General features: G+C 45.0%; 1 protein-coding gene across 3 annotated transcripts in view; it reads left to right on the top strand.

Moving 5' to 3' along the window:
• Nucleotides 1-4,951: 4,951 nt before the first annotated feature.
• Nucleotides 4,952-23,178, top strand: part of UBAP2 (ubiquitin associated protein 2) — a 138,163-nt gene continuing 119,936 nt past the window's right edge. For all 3 annotated transcript variants that reach the window (XM_084505040.1, XM_084505039.1, XM_084505036.1), the window contains exon 1: nucleotides 4,952-4,999. The gene's annotated coding sequence lies outside the window, so the exon portion shown is untranslated. The remainder of the gene's footprint in view (nucleotides 5,000-23,178) is intronic.

Here is a 23,178-nt window from a genome sequence, read left to right as displayed (position 1 = left end):
AAATTGGGGAGTTTGACAGAACAAACTCGGCACTCACCATTAGAGCATGCACTGCGTGGAATAACAACTGCCAACATCCTTCCTCAAAATGGGTGTTTACTGCGGAGTTCTGCAGGATCAGAATCAGGCTTGGACGTGCTGAAGTCTCCTCAGTAAGTACAAAATCACTGCAGCTGTTTTGTGAAAAAGACTGGAGGAAAGGAGAACAAGGGGGCAGTTGTATTGAGCAATTCCAGAATCTCGTCACATGGAAGTGCATCATCTTGCTCATGCTGCCAAACGACAAGGTAAACCCGGACCAAGGGCTGCAGGCAACACCTACAGCAGAGGGTCTGACCAGGCACACACCGACCCTGGAAGGGGGATCGGGCAGTCCAGCACAAATTCCCAGGATGATGCTGAGACAGGACAGAGTGATGCAGCCCACAGATGTTAGGAATTTTAATAGCCTGGGCTATATGAAGGCCAGACAATGATATCATTACCCTTTCTGCCCTTAATGCTGTGAATCAATGAATGGCATCTATGCTAGAAGTTGCTTCCACAACTCAAATGGCTATTCTCTCCAGTACAAATGCTGCTGAAGCCTTGCTTCTGCATGCACATTAACACAGTCAAATACACCACATCACATTTGTAGACAGCAGCTTTGGAGTTTCACCCCAAGTCTACGTGTACCAGCAATCCCTGGGACACCCAGGGGTAACACATCTCAACACAATTCCACTTTGCATTCAAGACTTTCAATTGTTCTGCTATAACCAGAGAGAATTCCTAATTCCCTGCAAACTCAACTCAAACCTGAGTTTGGTTTCTTCACATGGAGCCTCTTCCTTACAGAATCTAAGTACAACTGGATTGCGTCGGCTCTCTGAGGCTACCAGAGAGCATTTTGGAGACAGATAGTGCTGTTGATGCAGGTGTCACAGGTTAAGGCTGTAAGAACGATCTGCAGAGAAGAGCACTATTTTTATTAGATCAGGTGATAAAACTGGGAAAAAAAAAAAGAACAGGCACAAAGGAAATACAAACTTCAGACTAAGTTGTGAAAACCTTCTCTGAACTCCAGCTCAGCTGGAGTAATTGTCTGATCAGTCCAAGAGACAGGGGTAGTGTAGAAAGTAGAAGTGAGTGTTAGCATGACGAGGGATGGTCTACTTGCAGCCTGAGCCCCTGAAGAATAGATGGTTTTCACTTACTGTCTGTAATGCAGAAGTAGAATGGACTTCTGAATCAGTAACAGGGTGATATTCTTAACAGAAGTGTTTTTTTTTTTCCCCTCCTTCCCCTTTGGCAAGTAGAATGTCAAAGCACCAAATTGGTGTTTTTCAGCCCGTGGAACAAGGAGACTTTTTTCAGGACTGCCTATTCTAAGAAATCTGCCATAGGTGACTAAGAAAAGCAAGCCTGAAGAAAGCTTACACGTGCAGTCTGGAGGGATTTGCACCTTCACAAGATTATTCTTTAGTAGCTGGAAAACTGAAAAGGTCACAAATCATTGAAATGGCAGACAAAGTGCTGACATAGGCAGAGGGGAGTGAGTTAAATAGCTAAGTAGGTAAGGTTTGCCTGCCAGGCCTTGTCAAACCTTTGCGGTGTTTAGTGCAGGGTCTCCTCTTTGAACCCTGATGTGCTGAACGTTCAGAGCAAGGGTCTCTGACTGCAGCCTCCCAAAGGAATACAATAAAGGAATTCCTTCATTCCTCTCCTCTGGAAGCTTTGGCAGTGAAATACTTCATCTTCTTATTTGCATTTACTCCATGCACAGTAGAGAGAAGTCTACAATGCTTTTTGTCCAGGTATCCTTGTTTAATTCTCTCTTATTCCAAACGCTCCCAGGCTGGATTCTGTGTGATATTCAGAGACATCCTCCAGCTGGCACGACACCATCTGACTAGAGCATCCCAAGAGCTCTCAGCCTTTGTTGTTGCATGCTGCACATCAAATATCCATATTGATTAGCAAAGGATTGCCAAGTCATGATGAAAAAATGCTAATAATACTGATTAAATCCGCACAGATTATGGAGCCACAGACATGTTTGTCACAAAGCTTGCGAAACTTTGTTTGGAGCTATAATTAATTCCCTCCCCCCAACAGTAATCTAACAAAATATCAACAGTTGCCTGCAGAGAATCAACACTACCTGTGCACTCTTTGGTCTGAATTTCAATTCAGCTCTAAGGGCACCTGTGTTTTATTGGGAAAAGATGGGGAATAGGGAGGTCTTGCTGCTTCCATCCTGTAGGAACTAGTGTAGCTCCTGCCATCTTGTTGTAATAAACAACAAGGTCAGTCCAGGATGCTGGCCACCTACATCTGTGTACTCTAAGCTAAAAGGACAGAAGCACAAACAACACTGATTAATTTTCAGATATTGCTTACGGTAAAATGAGATTTGATGCCCTCTCTACTTAAGTGGAGAGCCAAGGGAGGTCAAGGGACAGAGGATGAGGAAACAGCAGCAAAGGAAATAAGACCACAGAAAAGGTCGAAATCGGGGGACATACACATTGAGGTGCCAGGGGCTGAACAAACATTCTGCTACCTGGTGTGCTCCAGTCACCTTTACCAACCCCACCTGCTCAGCAGAAAGCCAAACGGGGACCGATTACACCGAGAATAAGCAAGCCCTCCTCTAATATGCCAGCACGAAGGACGAAGAAATGCCAGAAGGGTATATCTGCTACACTTCAGACAAACAGAGGCGTGGTACAGAACCCAGTGTTAAAACTGCCCAGCAGGATAAATTTGAAAGGATCCAAGTTGTCTCTTTTCCTGGCTCAGAACCTGAAATTCCCCGTCTTGGGGAGTCAAACTACCTCAGTGCCTTGTCACCTGTGCTGTCACCATGCAGTTGGGGTTGCCATTTCTTACTTGGGTGTGCTGCCAGAAGCTGCACCAAGTGTTCTCACATGCTCTGCTCTGTCACCCCCTCACAGCTCTCCATCACTCTCTGGCATCCTCCTGCGTTGCAGCTATCCCTTGGCATGACACCTTCTGAGAATCCTCCATGTCAATGTGGTGCCTCCCCGTGTTCAGCCCAGCCAAAGAGCCTAATGCTTAAAAAAATCATAGAATCGCAGAATCATTAAGGTTGGGAAAATACCTCCAGGATCATCTGCTCCAACCATCCTCCTACCACCATTGTCACCCACTAAACCCTGTCCCTAAGCACCACATCCAACTTTTCCTTGAACACCCCCAGGGACAGTGATGCCACCACCTCCCTGGGCAGCCTGTCCCAGTGCTTGACTGCTCTTTCTGAGCAGAAATGTCTCCTCATTTCTAGCCTGAACCTCCCCTGGCGTTACTTGAGGCCATTTCCTCTAGTCCTATCACTAGTTATCTGTGAGAAGAGGCCGACCCTCAGCTCCCTGCAACCTCCTTTCAGATAGTTGTAGAGAGCCATAAGCTCTGCCTTGAGCCTCCTCTTCTCCAGACTAAACACCCCTAGCTCCCTCAGCTGCTCCTCACAGGACTTGTGCTCCAGGCCCTTCACCAGCTTCACAGCCCTTCTCTGGACACGCTCTAGGCCCTTGAGGTCTTTCCTGTTGTGAGGGGCCTGAAGCTGAACACAGCACTCGAGGTGCGGCCTCACCAGAGCAGAGTGCAGGGGGACGATCACCGCATCCAGCTGGGAACCAGAGTGCAGGGGGACGACAGGGTTGTTGTGACCAAAGGGCAGGAGCCGGCACTTAGCCACATTGAACGTCCTCCCACTGGCCTCTGCCCATCGATCCGACCTGTCCAGGTCCCTCTTCAGGGCCTTCCTACCCTGCGGCAGATCGACACTTTCCCCCAACTTGGTGTCATTGGCAAACTTACTGAGGGTACATGCAATTCCCTCGTCCAAATCATCCATAAAGGTATTAAAGAGAATGGGTCCCAACACTGGCCCCTGGGGAGCACCACTTGGGACCGGTTGCCAGCTGGATTTCACTCAATTTTTAACTTCACATAATACGGGTGCAATATAATATGATATAGGTTAAACTGCATTTAACTGCAAATAACATCAGTGCAGAACTGGTTCCCATTTCTGTACTGTTTGAGCATTGCTCTCAGCAGGCATGGCAAGTGACAGTAACAGAACTCTTTGATTTTCTGTGCATGAGGACAACTTGGGACTCCAAATGGGACTGTGGTGAAACCTCTGGGAGTGAAATAACTGGAGAAGGACCAGCGGGGCTCTGTAAAACCCTGAGCTTGTGTTGGCTTCCAGAATAGTATGAGGAATAGAGCGGCCAGCAGGACCAGGGAGGTGATTGTCCCGCTGTACTCTGCTCTGGTGAGGCCGCACCTCGAGTGCTGTGTTGTTTTGGGTCCCTCGCAACAGGAAAGACCTCGAGGGCCTGGAGCGTGTCCAGAGAAGGGCTGTGAAGCTGGTGAAGGGCCTGGAGCACAAGTCCTGTGAGGAGCGGATGAGGGAATGAGGGTGTTCAGTCTGGAGGAGGCTCTGGGCAGAGCTTATGGCTCTCTACAGCTACCTGAAAGGAAGGTGTGGGGAGCTGGGGGTCAGCCTCTGCTCACAGATAACTAGTGATAGGACCAGAGGGAATGGCCTCAAGTTGCACCAGGGGAGGTTCAGGCTAGAAATGAGGAGGCATTTCTGCTCAGAAAGAGCAGTCAGGCACTGGGATGGGTTGCCCAAGGAGGTGGTGGAGTCACCATCCCTGGGGGTGTTCAAGGAGAGGCTGGACGTGGTGCTTGGGGACAGGGTATGGTGGTGACATTGGTGGTAGGGGGCACTTGGAGCAGGCACGCGTGAGGCGACGCCCCCTCACTGCCCGTTACGGCCGTTAACGGTCCCCCTCCGCCCCCCTCCCTCCCACTAGGAAGGGGCGTGGCCACCCCTCCCCTTCCGCCGCGCGGGAGCAGGCGGCGCCCCGGTCACGTGCGGGGGAAGGGGCGGGGCTTTCCCTCGCCTTAGCTCACGTGGTGCCGGGGCGGGAGGGGGGGCGAGGCGGAAGGGCCGGCGGATGGGCGCGCGCTGCTGGTGCGTGAGGGCCGCGGCGCGCGGGGACGGGGAGGGGGGGGGGGATAAAAAAAAAAAAAAAAAAAAAAAGGAGGGGGGGGGGAGGCGCGCGTGCGGTGTCACGTGACGAGGAGGAGGAGGAGGAGGAGGAGGAGGGGGGGGAGAGAGAGAGAGAGAGGCGCGCGCGTGGAGGCGAGGAGGTCACGTGACGGCGGTGGGCGCTGCTGCTTTGTGAGCACATTGGGCAGGTACCGGGGGGGGGGGGGAGCGCGCGCCAACCCCCCCCCCTCCCCTCCTCCACCACCACCCCCCCCTCCCTCCCCTCCCCTCCCGCTCTCCCCCCCCCCCCCCCTCCCCTCACGTAACCGCCGCGCGGTTCGGTAACGTCCGGCGCCGCTCGGTAACGCTCGGGCCCGGCTCTGAGGGGGGCTCAGCAGGGGGAGCCCCCCCTTCCCCCCCCCCCCCCCCCCAACCCCAACCCCAACCCCAAACCCAACCCCAACCCCGCTCCATTTTGTGCTCCCCCTGCCGGGGGTCCCCTCGGGGCTGGGGGTGGCGGGGAGAGGTGTCCCCCATCGCCCCGGGGTCTGTGTGTGTGTGGGGGGGGGTTGGGGAGCCGGGAGCAGGAGCTGAGGCCGGGCCCGGGGGTGTGTGTGTGTGGGGGGGGTGCGCAGGGCCCGGTGCTCCCGGCTGGAGCCGGTGGTGACCGCAGGGAGCAAACCGCCATCAGGTCGAGGTGATTTTATTTTATTTATTTTATTATTTTATGTATTACTTACTTATTTTTTTTTTCCATGGGCAGAAATCGGAGCTGGATGCGAGGGAGGTGAGGTGGGGAGGTGTGTGTGTGTGTGGGGGGGAGGTTGGGAGGATGTGCAGGCCCGGAGGAGTTGCACTTTCCGCTGAAATGGAGCCCTGCACGGCGAGCGGCAGCAGCAGCTCGGCCGCTTTTCGTTTATTTATTTATCTATCTATTTATTTATATATTTTTCATATTTACCAGCACCCCCTCCCTCCCTCCCTCCCTTCAGCGGTTCCCGCAGTTGTACCGCGTTCTCCGGAGGAATCTGGGGTTCAGGATTCCTACCTGACTGACTCAGTATTTGTGCCTCAGCCTGAGCTCTCTGTTGGTGGTGGTTTGACCCAACTTGTTTAAGGAATTTTATTTTTAACCTTACCCTAGGTAACTTTGGAGCAAGGGAGGCTCAATCAGCTTGCAGCATTAATGATGTTTTGGGACTCCTGGAGGGTTACACGGAGGAACTGGATTAACTGGTGTAAACTGATGTTGATGTGTAGTCTGGAAAATGGGCGAGCTTTTGGGAACTTCAAGGAGGGAGGGAGGAGTGGGAATTGGGCAAGCTCTGCTCTCCTTTATTCTAGCTGCATTTTTATCAGCCTATTGATTACAAAATTCTTTAATAAAAACAAAACCAGAGAAATTCAGGAATGTAAGCAGTTTCACTTGCATTGTTTTGGCCAGGCTTCGAAAAAGCTCCTGGTGCCATGAGTTGCAAAAGGATTTGACTGTTCCAGAACGGAGTTTGATTTACTGCTACAACCTAGGGGGAAGCTAAGAAAAATCCCATCATCAAAATCTTGCCATTTACTAGAATCTACTGTTTCTTGGTTTTATTTTTTTAAGTTCTCCTTTTTTAGTTGTTGGTTTTTTTTTTTTTTTTTGGAGTTGTAGAAGTAATTCTTGATGTTTTCTATTTCTTTCGTGGACTTCTATATGATGTTGTCCTCATTAAATACCATTTCTGCTCTGTTTCATTTTTGTTGCTGGTGTCCCCCTAGTGATAGTGACCACAGCAGAATAATATGATGATTAATAGTGCTTCAGAAATGTACATATCATGGCATATTAATAGTCTGGCAATTATTAGTGTTACTAGTAGTATTTACTTACAGTTTTGGTACTGCTTAATACCAATAGGTTCTTTGTCAAAGAGTAAAAAAGATAAATAAAAGGTACCTATTTGTTTTCTATCTTTGATCTTGTTTGATAAAAGCACAGGAGCAGGACTCTGAAAAAATGTGTCCTGCTTTCAGATTTGCAGCAGCCTCATATGACCTTGGTAAAAGAGAAGCCCAGTGACTTGTCCTCCTCATTAGATGACAGATGAAAAGAAACTTGGTGTTATATTTGTATGCTTCAAAACTAGTGACTAGAAGGAGTTAGAGGAAATACAAGTAACACCTATTTCAGTGTTGTCCTTCTGCTGGAGCTTTTATTTATTTTATTTTTCCGATGCGGTCTGCTCGCTGGTAGCCCATTGCGTACTCTTTGCTTTTCAGGGACCTAGTTTGGGCTTGTACTGTCTTTCATACAGCTTCCCTAAACAGCTTATGCTCTTTAAAATGCAAGGTGGGATGAAAGGTTGTGAAGAAGCTCCTCTGCAATTACTTAAGGTTCACATTTTCCAAAAAATTGTACAAAAGGTTTCTCTGCTTTGCTCTAACATGAAAGGCCACACTCTTTAATTTTGGCCAGCCAACTGTCAGAGCTCCCAGTCCACCCGGGGGCTCTTGCAATCTATTTCACAAGTGCGTTACCTTCAGCCCTTTTCCCCCCATGACTTCTCAGTACTGTGAGGAGTGAACAGTGGCTGCAGACAGGCAGACTAAAGCTGGTACACTCTGCCTGAGATCTCTTGGCTTGCTCAGCTTGCTTTTACTGCATCTTAACTCTTGCTGAGCGTGTTGTTTTGTTGGTGTTCTCTCCAGATTGTAGAGCTGGCAAGATACAGGTTATGTGACCAACTTTGCACAGCTCCACTGGGCAGAGTTGTTTGTAACTCTCAATTCCCTTGCAGTAATTCTCTTGTCTTTGTGGGAGCTGCAAGATGCTGTGGCTTCTTTTGAAGAAACTTGTTGAGCATTTTTCCCTTCCCTTCCCAGCTCGTTAAATCAGGTCTTCCAGCAGGTGAGCATGGAGGAGTCCATAACCTGGTTAAGCATAGCAATTTTGTGTTAAAACCAATGAAATGTTTCTCATGTTGAGGGAGCTTTGATCTTTCGCAAAACTTACGGTTTGCCCTTAGTTGTACTTGTATGGTGAACTTGTTTGTTATTGTTTGTTTTTTTCTTTGTCACACAGGAAACGCAATTTATTCCAGCTCTGCAGAAGATGCAGGTTTGGCAGAATTTATTTTCCAGAGTCATTTAGTATTTAACTCCAAAGTTATGTGAAGACAGCACAGATACTTTCTTCCTAACCTCCAGATCTGAGCCATCAGATTCGCACTTTTCTAACACAGTTTAATTAAAGTTTTTATTACTGTGTTAGGCAGCCCCGTGGTCAAAGGTGTAAAGTTTGAATTCTGTAGCTGTGCCCGTGTTTCTAAGTATTGTTAATGGCTAGCTGCGTAGAGAGGAAGTCTTTCTGCAGTGTTGCTGTGTGGCATAGGTCTCATCTAGAACACTTCAGTGCTATTTTCCATGACTACAATGTTGTTCCTAGAAGTAGGTATTCAGAGGGTGATCCTTTAGAGACTATATTGAGATTCCTTTTGAGAAAACTATTTAATGACAAGTATTTTGAGAATAGTGGATATAATAATGTACAACAGAGCATATGGCTTTTAAATCTTTTCTGTTTCCTCTTTCTGTTTGGTTTTAAATGTTAACTGAATCACAGCTATTTTATGGTAAACACTAGACTGATATTTTGTATTATCACACTGCGTGTTTCCCTGTTCTTGGAGGCAACCACTGATGTCTTTTCTCTTTGAAATTCTGCATTTTCTTTCTTAATTTAAAAAAGTGCCTGTTGTCTTACATGCTGTTCTAGCAGTGTGAATGCACGAGGCACCCTGCTGCCAAGCCCTGCTCTGCTATCAGGCTGTGCGTACAGAGCACATACAGGACTGTGCTTGAGAAGTTGTGCTCCATGCTTTTGAGGGGTGGTACCCCGAGGGACAGATGTGTTCTGCTGACGGGCTTTAATTCCAGCTTTCAGTCCTACGTTCTTCAGAGCTCTGACTTGTGATCCATTTTAAGATGAATATGGATGACCAGACTTACAGGTGTCAACCCTGGGTGCCTGAACGTGATGAGGAGGAGCAGTGCTGTGCTTCCTGACCTTGTGTTTTGCTTCCTCTCAATAGCCACTGAATGGGTTTGAGTGTTTTGAACATGGGTGAGGTGCCAAGGGGTAGCTGTCTGAAATTCGGTGTTAAAATTGAAATCCGGTGTTACGGGCTTGGTGGAGGCACGTTAACGAAGTCGTTTCAAGTGTTTGAGAAAAGTTCCTGGCTCCTGCTATGTGTCCTCAACCTGTTGGGTTTCTTTGCTGCCTCTTGATGTTCAGATAACAGCCATATCCAGGAACTTTGCTTTGCACCTTAGGAAAAGATGTGTTATCTTTCTTGAATAGTTCTGTTATCATTGCAAATATGCAATTCCTTGCAACTGTATACGCGTACTCCAGTCTTCATTGACTACCGTTTCATCTCTTGATGTGTTGCTGGATTAAAGTCCTAATGACTCTCGCACTGCCTGGTTTAATTGCAGAAATGATTAGGCTTTCACTTTTCCTTGTGACTGTCTGAGCAGAGTTGCTGGAGCTTAAGAGTTGTCTCAAATGAAGCTGCTTGTGGGGCATTTTTGATAACAGCTTTCCAGTTTTAAGGCTTCCTTCTCTTTTTTTTCTTCGCCCAGCCACAGACTGGCTGAGGTTGGCAGCGGGTGTCTGGAGATGACCTGGTCCAACCCCCTGCTGAAGCAGGTCACCTACAGCAGGCTGGTAGGACCATGTCCAGGTGGCTTTTGAAGGTCTCCAAGCAGGGAGGCTCCTCAACCTCTTGGGGCCACCCGTTCCAGTGCTCTGGCACCTGTGCAGTGAAAACCCATTTCATTTTGTGCAGACTGAGCCTCCTGTGTTCCAGCTTGTGCCCATTCCCTCTTGTCCTGGCACTGGGCACCGAAAAGAGCCTGGCTCTGTCTTTCCACCATCCCTTCAGGTTTGTGTATGCAGTGATGACATCCCCCTCAAGCTTTGCCTTCTCTGGGTTCAACTGCTTGACAAATCCGTAGTCCTTCGGGCAAACCCAATGCCATCTGTTCCTGCACGCCTTTGAGAAGGCGGTGGATTAGGGATGGAGTTTAGGAGGGGCGGTGGTAACAGTCATCCGTGACTGCTCGCAGGTGGAAAGTTGAGTGGGCGCTGGAGATGAGTGTAGGAAAATGCTGTGAAAATGCAGTAAGGTATTTTAAATCAGAGTGATTTCTTTGCTTGTAAATAAGGGGTAATTGGGTGTCTCGGTGCTAGCTGATCTGAGGGCTGTAATTCAGCAGTTCTGTGAGGGAAATGGGTCAAACATTTGATCGTCTGGGAGTGATAACATTGCCCAAGTCCCACGTATGTTCTGTCTAGGAATTACATGCTTTGTCAATGAGGGTTTAATGTGCACTTACCTTTTGCGAAAGGTTAGGGTGAGTTCTTCTTGTACTTCTGTATACCAAGCAGCCTGTTTTATGAAGCTCTGTGTGTCAACATGGCTTTTGAAATTACTTTTTAATGAGCATAAAGCCGAAACTTTCCAGAATTAGACAAATAAAATAAGAGTGAACTGGATTGACCTATTCTTCCAGTTCTTGCAAATGCAGCCATCTTCCCCCAAACCCAAGGACCCCCCTTCCCAGCTGTAGACAAAGGTTAAAACAAAGTTAGATGGCTAAAAGTATTTAATAGTTGGGGATCTTGAATCTGAGAAAAGCTGGGACAGCCCTTTTTGTGCAGTCCTCTGAAATGAAACCTCAGTGAGATTTAGTTTCTGGTAGGAAACTTTCCTCAAATATTTATGCTTTATCTCCCTTGCTGATTCTGTTGATTATTGGGGAGTGCTTGAGTCATGGGAGTGAGCAAAGAGAATTTTTTTTTAACTTCTTTATTTCATCTCAGTAAACAAATCCATTAAAATAACTCTTCAATAGGAGGCATCCTAAGCTTCTGTAGTTGTGAAATGACCTGTTTATTGGAAAATATGATCAAACATAGGGCAAGGAACCTCAGAACTCTCCCTTTTCAGTTGATTTTAATATCTAAGCAAAATTTGAGCATTAAAACACACTGAGTGACGCATCTTACCTTGCAGGCCAGAACAAGCAGGTTTTGAACATTGAGTCAGGCTGTGGTAACGAAAAGCTTTTCCACCTAGCAGAGGCTAAGTGGCTGTTTGGGATGGGAACCGGCTGCAGGAGAGAACAAATGGGGGAGCGTGGCAGCTGGAGCCATCATCGTTTCCCTCATCAGGACCCGAGGGAGAGGTGGGTGGCCGGGAACTGGTTTTACTGTTACAGGTGCCTTTATCAACAGACCCCAACTGCAGGATGATGTGCGGCTCCTCCACCCCTTCCAGTTGCTGCACTGTGTAAGAGAGAAGTTGGGATCTGTCGCCGGCATGCTCTTTTGATGGTGTTTTCCCTCTGACTAAACAGGTCTTAAGGCAATGTGTTGAGGGAGAGAAGCAACAAGTGGAGTGTGGGTGAGCAGGAGGAGGATGTGGCTTGGGGTGGTTACGCGACAGGTTTGGGATGGGGGAAGAGTTTGGTTTGATCGCTGATAGGATGGGTTTCTACTTTGATTTGCTCAAATTATCCAGAGTCTGGCTCCTTGCAGCAGAAACAGAGTCATTAGTGCCGGGGAGCTTTAGGTGTGTCTCAGCAAACAAACAAAATTCCTGCTTTGAGTTGCCCTGAAAGTTAGTAATGAAATAATACGGGAATAGGGAGCCCTGCTGGCACACCTGGGCAGGAGGAAGAGGGGAAACTCTTCTCTGCACCCCTTCTTACATTGGCCTAGTGAAATACTTGGTCCTGCAACTATGTATTAGAATCACAGAATCGTTAAGGATATTAAAAGCCCTCCAAGATCATCTGGTCCAACTGTACCCCTACCACCACTGTCACCCACTAAACCCTGTCCCTAAGCACCACGTCCAACCTTTCCTTGAACACGCCCAGGGATGTTGACTCCACCACCTCCCTGTGCAACCCGTCCCAGTGCCTGACTGCTCTTTCTGAGCAGAAATGTCTCCTCATTTCTAGCCTGAACCTCCCCTGCTGCTACTTGAGGCTGTTCCCTCTAGTCCTATCGCTAATTAACTGTGAGCAGAGGCTGACCCCCAGCTCCCCACACCTTTCTTTCAGGTAGCTGTAGAGAGCAATGAACCAGTGTCGCTCAGTGTGTAGCTGTGTAGCAGCTGGGCTGCAGTAATGCCAGCTGGAAAGTTAAGGCCTTGCTTTGTACCTTATTTCTGTTTCTCTGTACCTGGTATTTCTGTAAGTGCATTTTTGTTCCGCTTTTATGTCTGTTTAGTACAGCATTGATGAGTTGCCTTTTTCCTAGAAGTTTGTATGTGAGCAGACATACTGTGAAATACATCTTAAATATATATATCCCTTTGTTCTCTTCCGAGGGAGAAGTGTTGAAGGGGAAGGGATAAGTGCTCTCTCCTGGCATTCTCATGGTGGGCAAAGCCAGCTCCATTTAGAGACTCACTCAGTCCTCTGTTTACTAAGACCAGGCCTTAACCACCTCTTACATTTCCTGAAGAATCTCGACTTCAGACTTTGCAATTTCTCTGCCACGCGAAGTGACCTCATGTAAGCAGAGCTCAAACTGCAAAGCTTTGCCAAAACGCACATCTAAACCCTACTTGCTTTATCGTAGCTGAAGTCTAAAAACATCAAGCTGAAGGCAATGCATGAAAGACCGAAAATAGAGCTTTATACTAGGCTGTTTTTTCCAAAGGTGTGTTGGGATATATTTATACCAGTATGGGATTTTATGACTAGCGAAGAGGGGAGCTCTGCTGTCTTGAAATCTCAAAGACCAATTGGGAAGAAGTGATGCATTTACCTCTTCCAGGGCCTATTTTAAATTGGATTTCTAAGTAGTTCAGCTTCTGGGATGTATCAGGTTTTGTTAAAATACTGATGTTTAGCATCTACTCCTTTGTTTCAGATGTTGTATTATTTTTAAGTGACCCAAATTAAAAAAAAAAAAAAAAAAAAGTGGAAGGAAGCCATCAGTTTATTTTTTCTAAGGCTGTATAAAATGAAGATTTTATTGTGCTTAGGACTGATGTAAAAAAATATCCACGATATCATGAATATTTTCCAATTGTATTTAAATCCAAAACATTTCAGCTCCAAGAATCTGAAAGCTAACTATAACACTATCATACTTTCCTGTATCACAGACTACAGGTAGTAGAGAAAAAAATAGAAGTATTAAATTGTGCCTTTAAAAATAAAAATTTTTGTGATGACAAAAGGTGATTTCTGGTAATGAGGAGTAATCTTGTTTTTTTTGGGGGAATTTAAGCTTTCAAGTCTTACACAGCAGTTGGATGTTTGACTGAAGATTTGGGAAGTTTGGCCAAAGAAATACTTGTTTACAGTGAACAAACTTTAGATTGACATCAGTATACTTTAGCTTTTAAACAACAACTTGTATTTCACTGTGTTGAAATCTTCACTGACAAGTGAGTCCCAGATAAACATTGGTTTATTTTTAGTTGCCTATAAAGTAAAATTACAACCTTTTGTGGATCCACGAGTATGTGGGGCTGATTTTTGACTCCCCAGGTTTAACCCTAGTTTTTCTTCTGACCCAATTCAGTTGCATTCTTTGGGCTCTGTTTTACTTTTTTTTTAATTTGATGGGAATTGTGACGATTCAACTGGACAAAGGTTTTTGTTCTCAAAAGTTCTTGCACATTTGAATATACATTAATGCGTACCTCTTGTGGAAGGTCTTACTCTTGAAGCTTAACTTTCTGGGAATTTTCTGGCTTTTATTCATCATATGTAGAATTTGGACAACTTAAAATGATTCAAGGGAAGTTGCCTTATGTCTCTGGCAATGGGAACAAGATAATCTATTTAAACATGCTTTTTCCTTCTCTTCTTTTTCTGGAAAAAAAAAGTCTGCAAAGGGTGTAATGTTTCCGTTGGATGTGTTCATAACTCTTCAGATGGCTTGCATGAATAAGTGGAAGTAAAATTTGTTTCTCCTTAAAATTGCTGTTCTCAGATGCAATGTATTGAGAGCGGCTTCATCACATTCTGCTGTTCTTGTATTCCAGCCTGGGGAGAAACTTCCTGTGATGTGATGTAGCTGTGATCTCACAGGAACTTCCGTGGCAACAAATCTCAAAAACTCAAGGTTCTTTTTGGAATGTCAAAGCTCTGGGCATGCTAATACTGTCTGCCCTAGAGTTTTAGAGCACAGCAGAAGATTTGGCAAGCATTGTTGTCCAGGTTTTAGACAAGGGAAAGAGACCAAAAGGGCAGTACCTGCACGTCTGAGGCCCCCATCCTTGTGAGCACCTCCAAGCCCCTGCAGATGCCCAAATGGTGACAGTAACTTTTTAATATTTCACTTGTTACTGATTGCAGCTTTGGGTGAATGCTGCCCTCTTAGATAAGTAGACTTTTCAAGGTTCTTGCTGTTAGCGGAGGAGGCATGTGAAATGGTGAGTTGCTTTTTTTTGACCTCTCAATTGTAACTTACCTTCACCATGTGTCAGCTTGTCCTCACTAGTTTTCAAAAAGCTGTATTTTGCGCAGCATGCACGTTGAACATGAAAATGGCCCTTGTGTTAAATTGAGACCGTCTTTAAAATGTTCTGCATTTTAAACTTCCCTACCATTGCTTTCTTAATTTATTTACAGTGTCATCGTGGCTTTTACAGAAAGTAACAGTCCCCTGTTTTGCTAGGATTTCTACATAACATTCCGTAAATGGCTGAAAATTATTGCGGTGATTAAACAACTGCTATTTAAGCTTGTAATGCAACTTTTAAAACTTGTAATGTTTTATCTTGCTTATCCCTTGCTCATCCCTTGCTTGCCATTCACATCTGCACAGCTTTTTGTTTTGTTAGGGTGAAATTGGTGTTTACAACACATCTGCTGAAATGGTTTAAAAGACTGTCACTGCCAAAGCATTTGTTCAGTGATGTTTTTATAGGTACCGTATAATAGCTAAAGCTGATACCTGTAATATTTAAATGCTGTTGCTAGAGTTGCATGCTGCAATTAACAGTGTGTGTATTCCAGATGCAATCTCAGGGCTCACGTGTGTGCTAAGGGCGAGGTGCTGCACTTAATATGAATAAGCTAGCTGGTTCAGAAACCGAGATGTGAAGAGCCCACTTCTGTCAAAAGTGACTTGATCTTGCAGCACAGTGCTTGGTCTCTTGCATGGTTGGTAAAATAGACAGGTGGCTAATGCCTTCTGAGGATGTTCTAGAAAATGCATCCTGGGCATTTTAATGTGTTGTACAGTGAGAAGTTGGCATACCTCTACAGAGCCAGTGCTGTGATAAATGATCCTGCAAAATGCAAGAAGACACAGTTGAAATAGAAAGTAAGCTTTATGAAAACAAGTGAATAAATTAATTGAAAAAACAAATTTCTTAATGGTCCATTGATAGAAAGGATATTTTGGAATGAAGAAAAAAAAACACACATGTTTTGCAAAATCCAGGATTCTGTGCAGATTCTCCACCTGTGTTGTGAACTGGAGTGGTTTGGGGAGGTTTGGTGAGAGGAGTGAGAGCCTCCTGCTGCAGGCAGAAAGTGAGTGGCAGCCAAGACAGGTTTAAAAAAAAAAAAGACGGTGGGAGGCTGGAACGGTGCATATGGGGCTAAAAGACTCCTAAAGATGTTTTTTTTTTTTTTTTTTTTTTTTTCAGTTGGACCAGACGGCCATGAGTTTTCATCAGGTTTTTATGCACAGTAAAAGCTTAAGATAGTTAAGGAAGGAAACTTTTAATGCTGCCTTAGAAACTATTGTTTCTTTTCTTCCTTCTGGAACTTTTTATTCCAGATGATACAACTTTATATTGTTATTTTACTGTTTACTGAGTGACGTATGGTATAAGTCAGTCAAAGTTTTTATTCTGGTGGATTCTTCTCTTGCTTAAGATGACCCCTGTGAAATATGATCTTGGGGAAGTTACAGGAACATATTCAGGAGTATCCTGCTGTATTCAAAGGATTTTTTTGTCAGCAAGACTCCTGGTTTACATTGTTTTTGTGAATGTGAGTATTCCACAAGTATCAGTCTTGCTGTTTTGTCCCCGAGGATCTAGTTCAAGAAGCAGGGTTTGGTAGAGACGTACGAATTACATCTGAGCTCTTCAGTGTTGCCACCAAAACTCTGAAGCTAGGCTCCAAAGTCTGATATTGGGAGGTTTTAATGCCTTTTCAGAGGAGCAGCCTCACGGGTTACTTTGTGCATTTGCTTTTATTTCACTTGTGGTTTGTAATTTAACCATTGCTTTTTGTCTCAAGCGCTGTAACGTGATCTGATGACGGTGTTGCAAGTCAGAATTGCCCCCTCCCCTTCCAGCTCGCTTCTTGGTGGCACTCCCTACTTTGTTCCTTGGCGTCCGTTGTAGTGTGAAACAACTCGGTGCCCTTTTTTTGAGGCAGTTGAGCGTGTTTCCACCAGTTTGGGGACGTCATAAATGTCTCAGCTCGTACTTGTCTATTTTTAGCCCTGCTGCTTGTATCTGTTTCTATTCAGAGAATTCCTTTGGAAGCCGTTCCAGGAGAAGCGCGGTGCAGCGACGCGGGAGGCAGCCGGAGGGGGCAGGGAGAGCACAGAGCGAGGTCGTGATTTGGCAGCACCATGCCCTGCAGCCAGCGCCGCTCCCTGCACGCCACCGTGGTGATGGGACTCTGCTCAGAGCAAATGCTGGGGTCTGCATGGTGGCCCGGCTACCAGCTCGTGTTAGCTGCTTCTTTCTGCTGCTTGGAGTGCCTGGCTTTCACCCTGAGTCTTACGGGGCTGTTTGTGTGTAAAATGGGGTTAATCTGGGGGGCTGTTTAGGTATGGGCTGTTATACGGGAGCAAATCACTGCAATGCACCTTTCTGAAGTTCAGTAGCCAGAGCTGACAGTCCCTAATACTTGTCCTTTCCTCCCCTGTGGCAGTTCAGCATCTTCTTTAGTTACGGTACCAGTTTTAACTATGATTAACTTTCCTAGTTAAGTTATTTTTTGTTGTTGTGATTTAACAGCTGGTCTTTTGTGTTTGCTGTTTCATGAACTACTCATCTTGTGGGTACAGATAACGTGGTGGTAATGGTAGCGATTGACAGGTAGGAGATCCACCAAAAGCTTGTTTAACTGCTGTGCCTTCCAGTTGGTGGGACTGACAGATGCAAGCCTGACGTGTCCTTGATGCGTTCTTATGTCCCGCGTTGTACCCTAATGTTAACCACACTTAAACTGCTTTGAAAGCATCCTGCTGACACTGTTACTAGAGGTGTGGGGCACAGTGGTTTTGAGACAAGTCAGTCGCAGTTAATAGAGGAACACGCCACGGTGCAGCTTTAGTGGTCGACACCAGTCTTATCTGAAGTGCTTTGGCTGCTTAGGTATCTTTTTACTTGCGGTATTGATGGCTTAACCAGAGCGTGACCTGAGATCATACATCCTTTACATGTAGTCTATGAAGAGAACATCCATAACTTGTTTGGTTCATGCTCTGCAGCTATCTCCTCACCTCTGTGTGTGTGTGTGTGTCCTGAGTTCACCCAGGCTTCTAGCTGACCCCTGAGCTCATCTCAAAGAGAATAGAAGAAAGCTGTACAAATTATTAGTCTGCAGTAAGCCGCCTTTGGTGGAAGGAGCCATGTGAAGACCTTCCAAGGCAGCCAGCCCTGTCTTTCCAGACACGTCTGTCTGTCTGGCTTGCTGCCTCCCTCCCCGTGCAGGGCCCGCAGTGAGTTAATGAGCTGGTGGAGGAAGCGAGCCTTTCTGAGGTAGGGCTTTAGGTGGAGGAGGGATGGATGTTAGGCTTGTTAGACCTGTGAAGGGGAATGTCAAGATGACTAGCAAAAGCACTGAAAACTCAGCCCTCTGTACAGAGTCATTAAAGATTGCTGGTTAAATTGCTTTAGGATAGCTTGAGTAGTTAGATTTAGTGTCTGAAACCGAACGCAGAAAGATGCTTGTATGATGAGGGGAAAGGACTGACTTCTAGATGGACATGTGTTGTGGTAGGCGAACTGTCCTGACGTTGGTTGGTATCTTCCTTTTTCGTTGGATTGAAGCACCTCCAAAGTCTTATAAGGTCCTTCCTCACAACAAGTGAATACTAATGGGCATCCAGGAGGCTGGGCACAAAGGATTGCTCCTCAGGAAAGGTGATGAACATCTCTGTTTTCTCACTGTCGATCCAAAGACTGTATATGCTGTAAAATAGCAATATATTCAAGGTCACCCTGCTGGCAAAGTCCCTTCCTGTGAATTTTTCTTTTTTTTTTCAAATAGTTTACAAGTTATTTTAATGATTTTTTTTTTTTGTGTGCAGGGGGCAGGATCAGGATAAAGTCTCTCTGTTCAGGATCCCATGAAGACAAAATGTGAAACGTTGCTCTTTACATACATGATAAGGGCGTGTGGCTGCTGAGATGCATGTTCCCCATTTCCCCGTGACCTCATTCCCTACCCCTTGTGTCAGATTGAGCAGTTGCATAGCCACATAGTTTTCCATTTGGTAAGCTTATCCAACTGCCCCGCTATTTTGTTTTTAGAGGGTTTAGTTTGCTCTTGGATCAGCTCACTTTGCAGCTGCACAATCATTAGACTGATGGAAGGGAAGTAGCAATATTATGTGGTTAAGGAGGAGGGAAGCAGGAGTGCAATTTCTGGAGAGGGTTTGCAGTTGTGTGGTGTTAGATGGCAAGGTGAAACTTGAGTTTTAATGGTACAAATGTTTTAGGTTCTCCCTTTGCTGCACGTGGAACTAATATACAACCAGTTGGTTGAAATCGTGTAGTAAAACTAAAACTGTGGCCGTGGGTTTTTGTCCCAAACTCTGCTTAGCTGTCCTCAGCTTGTGTGTGACTTCAGCAAGGCTGTGTGAGTTCTCTCTGCGCAGGGTAATGATTTTCAACCCTGACAAACCTGCCAGTTCAGTTTTTCCTCAGCTGCAATAAAGCTTTCCTTTTGTGAAGTACTAGTTAATTTTTTTTACAGTCCTCCTTGTAATGTATCATCTAATTCAATCTGAGTATTTATTGCAGGGGTCGAGGAGGCTTCAGTACTGTTCTGTGAGCAGCTTCTTTGCGTGAAGTTGAAGACACAATTCGCTTTTAGTTGACATTACTCAGGAAATGTTAGAGAAAACACCAGGGGGGTTTTCCTTTTTATTGTTCCTTCACTGACTTGCATTTTTTTCTTTTGTGGGGGACGAACTCAGAGAAAGAGACGTAAAGAGATTTGTAAGTACTGTTGGTTCTTCACCGCTGAATGTAGTAGCAATGGGATGAACAGTGAGTATGCTCTGTATTGACTTAGCCAGCATTTTTTGCTATTTTCATAGCCTAAAAATAGGAAAGCAGAGTGTGATCAGTGAAGATTAGCTTTTCCTCTTGTAGTTTGTAGAGAGGGTTAACATAAGAAAAGCTGTTCTTGTGATAAAGGGCAAGAAATGAGGTCCTTCCATCAAAGATAACAGGAAACTATTTAAATTTTTTCTTTGGGTCCTAGAATACCAGGAAAGGACCTTCCTTAAAATGCTCCTCAGCAGAAAATCATAGTTCAGAAGTGAGCTTGCTCCTACCCCATTTTGTGGTCTGGTCTTTGCTATGGTCTAGCAAGATTGTCTGGTTTGGGTAGACCTGAGAGTGATGCTTAGATGAGAAATAACATGCAATTAAGTCTTTCTGGGTCGTTTCTTAAAGCTTCATTACAGCCAATGGTAAGTGCTGATAACTAATGCATCTCACAAATCCTCGCAAACACGGGATAAATATAGTTATCCCATATAAATAATTAGGGCAGGGAGCAATACTTGATTATTCCTGTGTGTGGAAGCCCAGCCAGCTGCTATCTTAAGTGGCATTCTTCTAGCAGAACGGCAACAAGATGAGAGTAGTGACTTTGGAGGTAATCGATACCTGAAGCATCAGGCCAAGTCCTCTGAATCTTGTAGGGTACTTTGTGCCTCTTGGCTCTGCAGGGTCACTAATGAGTGTTGTCCTCTGACAGCAGTGAGGCTGGGTAGGTTCTGATACCTTTTTTTTTTTTTTTTTTTTTGTTTCTTAGCAGTCTGAAGATTGTGTTGGTTGTACAAAAGATGAAGTCCTGGACAGAAGTCGATCATGTTTTTTCTTATTTTTAGTGTGGTTGTCTTGTTTTTCTTTTCTGATCTATGAAAATTTGGGGAAAAGTAGATTCCTCCTTCAAAAGTTTCTGTGTGAATAAGGGCGCTTGTTGCTTCTGAAGTTTGAATATTTATAAAGAAATGATGAAGACAAGTCCACTCAATGTTTATTGGATGCAGCTGGCAGATTTTTATTAAAGCTTGGATAATCACCAGCACATACTAAAATGTAAAACAGTGTCTGTTAGGCAGAGACACTAGGATAATAGCAAAGATTAATATTATGAGATTAGCTTTTTTTTTTAATATTAATGGTATTACTTAACTCCGTGATTGAAACCTGCTCTGCTGGTGAAAAACATGCACTGTTCAGTGCCCCTACCACATCAGTCTTTTCAGAGTGGCCCCAGGTACGTGAGCAGCCTTTACACATCTCCAGTCTTTTGAAGACTGAGCACTGCTCTCTTCCAAAAAAGTGCTGTCTGTTCTTTTATTTGTAGCACCTATTCCTGCATTTGTCTTCCTTTCCATAACACTTGCTTAGGAACAGTAAACCTTGAGATAAGTTTTTTATTTTTTGATCTGTTGAGGAGTGATCAATTCTTGTAGATCAGGGATGTGCTCTTAGCTAATTACAAATTTACCGAGTCTGATGCAGAATAGTAATTTCAAGCAACAACTCGGTGGCTTTTAAGAAAGGTGGGTACTGGTATGCAACAGCCTGTTCTATAAGCTTTGTGAATGTGACAACTGGAAGTGTATCTGTTAGGCTTTTGTACTCGGACTGACTGCTGGCCACTCCCAGCAGTCCTCAAGGCCTTGTCTTGTGGTGAAACATAAGAAACGTAAGAGAGGACCAAAGAGACAGAAATTGTACTCTGCAAGTGATGGAGGTCTACTCCTGGCCATCATTATTCTTCCTATTTACTGCAGAAGAAGGTAAAATGAGACAGAAACCCTCTCAGGATCCACGAGCTCAGGTTTGGTATTGATGGCTTGGGGCACTACAGACCCTGAGTAATCAGCACTCTTCCTGAACATCTGACTCTAGCAAACTCTTTTTCCCTTTCAAGCCATAATAAAAGTAGTGAAGTTCTTTAGACAACAGCACTTGAGGGAAATGCATTGCATCAATGCTTAGCAGCCAGTTTTATCCCCACGCTTTTTCCTCATGGTCATGTCACGCTACTGCTGTGGCAATAAAATCTGGCCTAATTGTACAGGTATGGTAGCCATGCCATCATAAAGCAGTGTCCTGCAGCCTTTTTCCAGCCCTGTCGTTGCATGAAATTCTTGACTGAGTAGCTTTGTGATTAAAGCATAAAATAGCAATTGCGCTTCTAAGGTGTTCACGCAGATTTCTGCAGTGTTCTTCATCACAGCTCCGTGTCCAGAGTCAAGAAAATAACTTTTTTGAGACTGCCTCAGGAAAAGAATTGAAACTGCAAATGTTTTGTTCAGCTGATGGAAGTGAGTATTTAACTTCAGAAGGGTTCTTGAAAGTCAGTGGTATTGCAGCGCTGGGCCTGTCCCTGGAAGTTCAGCAGCAGATGTACTGCGTCTTGCAGGGCCTGCCACACTTCAAGACGATTGGTATTCTGTGCATCTCGAGTTTTTCTGACTTTCTGGAGTCTAGATTTCTTGCCCAGGGAAACTTGAACAAAAGATCAAGGAAAGCATCATGATAGCTTCATAAACCTGCTTTTTGCATGGATAATGTGGTTGGTTACTGTCGTGGTTTAACCCGGCTGGCAGCTAAACACCACGCAGCCGTTCGCTCACCCTCCCCCCTCCCTCTCTGGGACGGGGGAGAGAAATGGAAAGTGAAGCCCGTGAGTTGAGATAAAGACAGTTTAATAAGACAGGAAAATAATAACAACAAAATAATAATAACAATAATAATAATAATACAATGGTGATAATAGGAAAGTAATAATAGTATGTACAAACAAGTGATGCACAATGCAGTTGCTCACCACCCGCTGACCGATGCCCAGCCTAACCCCGAGCAGTCCGGCCCCCTCCCCCCCGGCTAGCCACCCCTATATATAGTTTAGCATGACGTCAGATGGTATGGAATACCCCTTTGGCTAGTTTGGGTCACCTGTCCTGGGTCTGTCCCCTCCCAGCTCTTCCTGCACCCCCAGCCTGCCCATTGGCAGGACAGAGCAAAGGCTGAGATGTCCTTGGCTTGGTATAAGCACTGCTCTGCAACAATTAAAACATCGGGGTGTTATCAGCACTCTTCTCATCCTAAGCCAAAACACAGCATTCCACCAGCTACTAGGAAGAAAATTAGTTCTGTTCTAACTGAAACCAGGACAGTTACTCATTGATTCTTCGTCTTATTCTTTCAAAAACCCAAACTCAAAATGCAACTTCTTGAATGTGACTTGGGTGCGGAGATGTGTAGGGCTATAGGATTTCTTTGTCCTAGAAAAGTTGGGTGTTGCTACCAACATTTCCCTTTTTGGGTGCTAGAATAGTTGTTGTCATTCCATCACCAGTCTGGTGGTGGCTTATTATGCAATAATTTATCTGCTGCTTTATCTGTAAAGGCTTGCTGCACAGACAGCAACCTTGAGATCTGGGATGATTTTCCTCTGAAAAGACCTTCTTTTCATTTTTAAGTCTAGTTATTGGCTTTAGGAGGAAGTGCTGAGATTTGAGTTTTCTTGTGTTTGAGAAGCTAAACATAGCTCCGAACAATTCTGTTACTTTTTTTTGTAAATTGTTTTTTGTTTGGTTTTGTTTATGTAATGGCAATCTTCCTCTGGAGGTACTGGATTGTAAACCTTTTTCCACTGATATAAACAAGCAATTTTTTTAACTGTCAAGAAAGCAAGTGTGGTTACTTTCTTTACATGACAGTTTTGGGAAGTCTGGTCTCTAAGGCTTTCTTCTCATTTTGTGCTCAGGGGGCCTGTTTTGTTTAATGTGCCTCTATTGCTAGTGCCTCTATTTCTTCAAAATACAGCTCTTTGGGCTGCTTACTGGAGCTGCGACGTGTTTACAAGGTCAAGCATTAACTGCTGATGAGGGACTTCTGAACTGAGCCAGA

The sequence above is a fragment of the Aythya ferina genome, assembly GCF_964211825.1.
Source record: "Aythya ferina genome assembly, chromosome: Z".
In the NCBI taxonomy this organism is placed as follows: Eukaryota; Metazoa; Chordata; class Aves; order Anseriformes; family Anatidae; genus Aythya; species Aythya ferina.
This window is presented reverse-complemented; position numbering and strand designations above follow the sequence as displayed.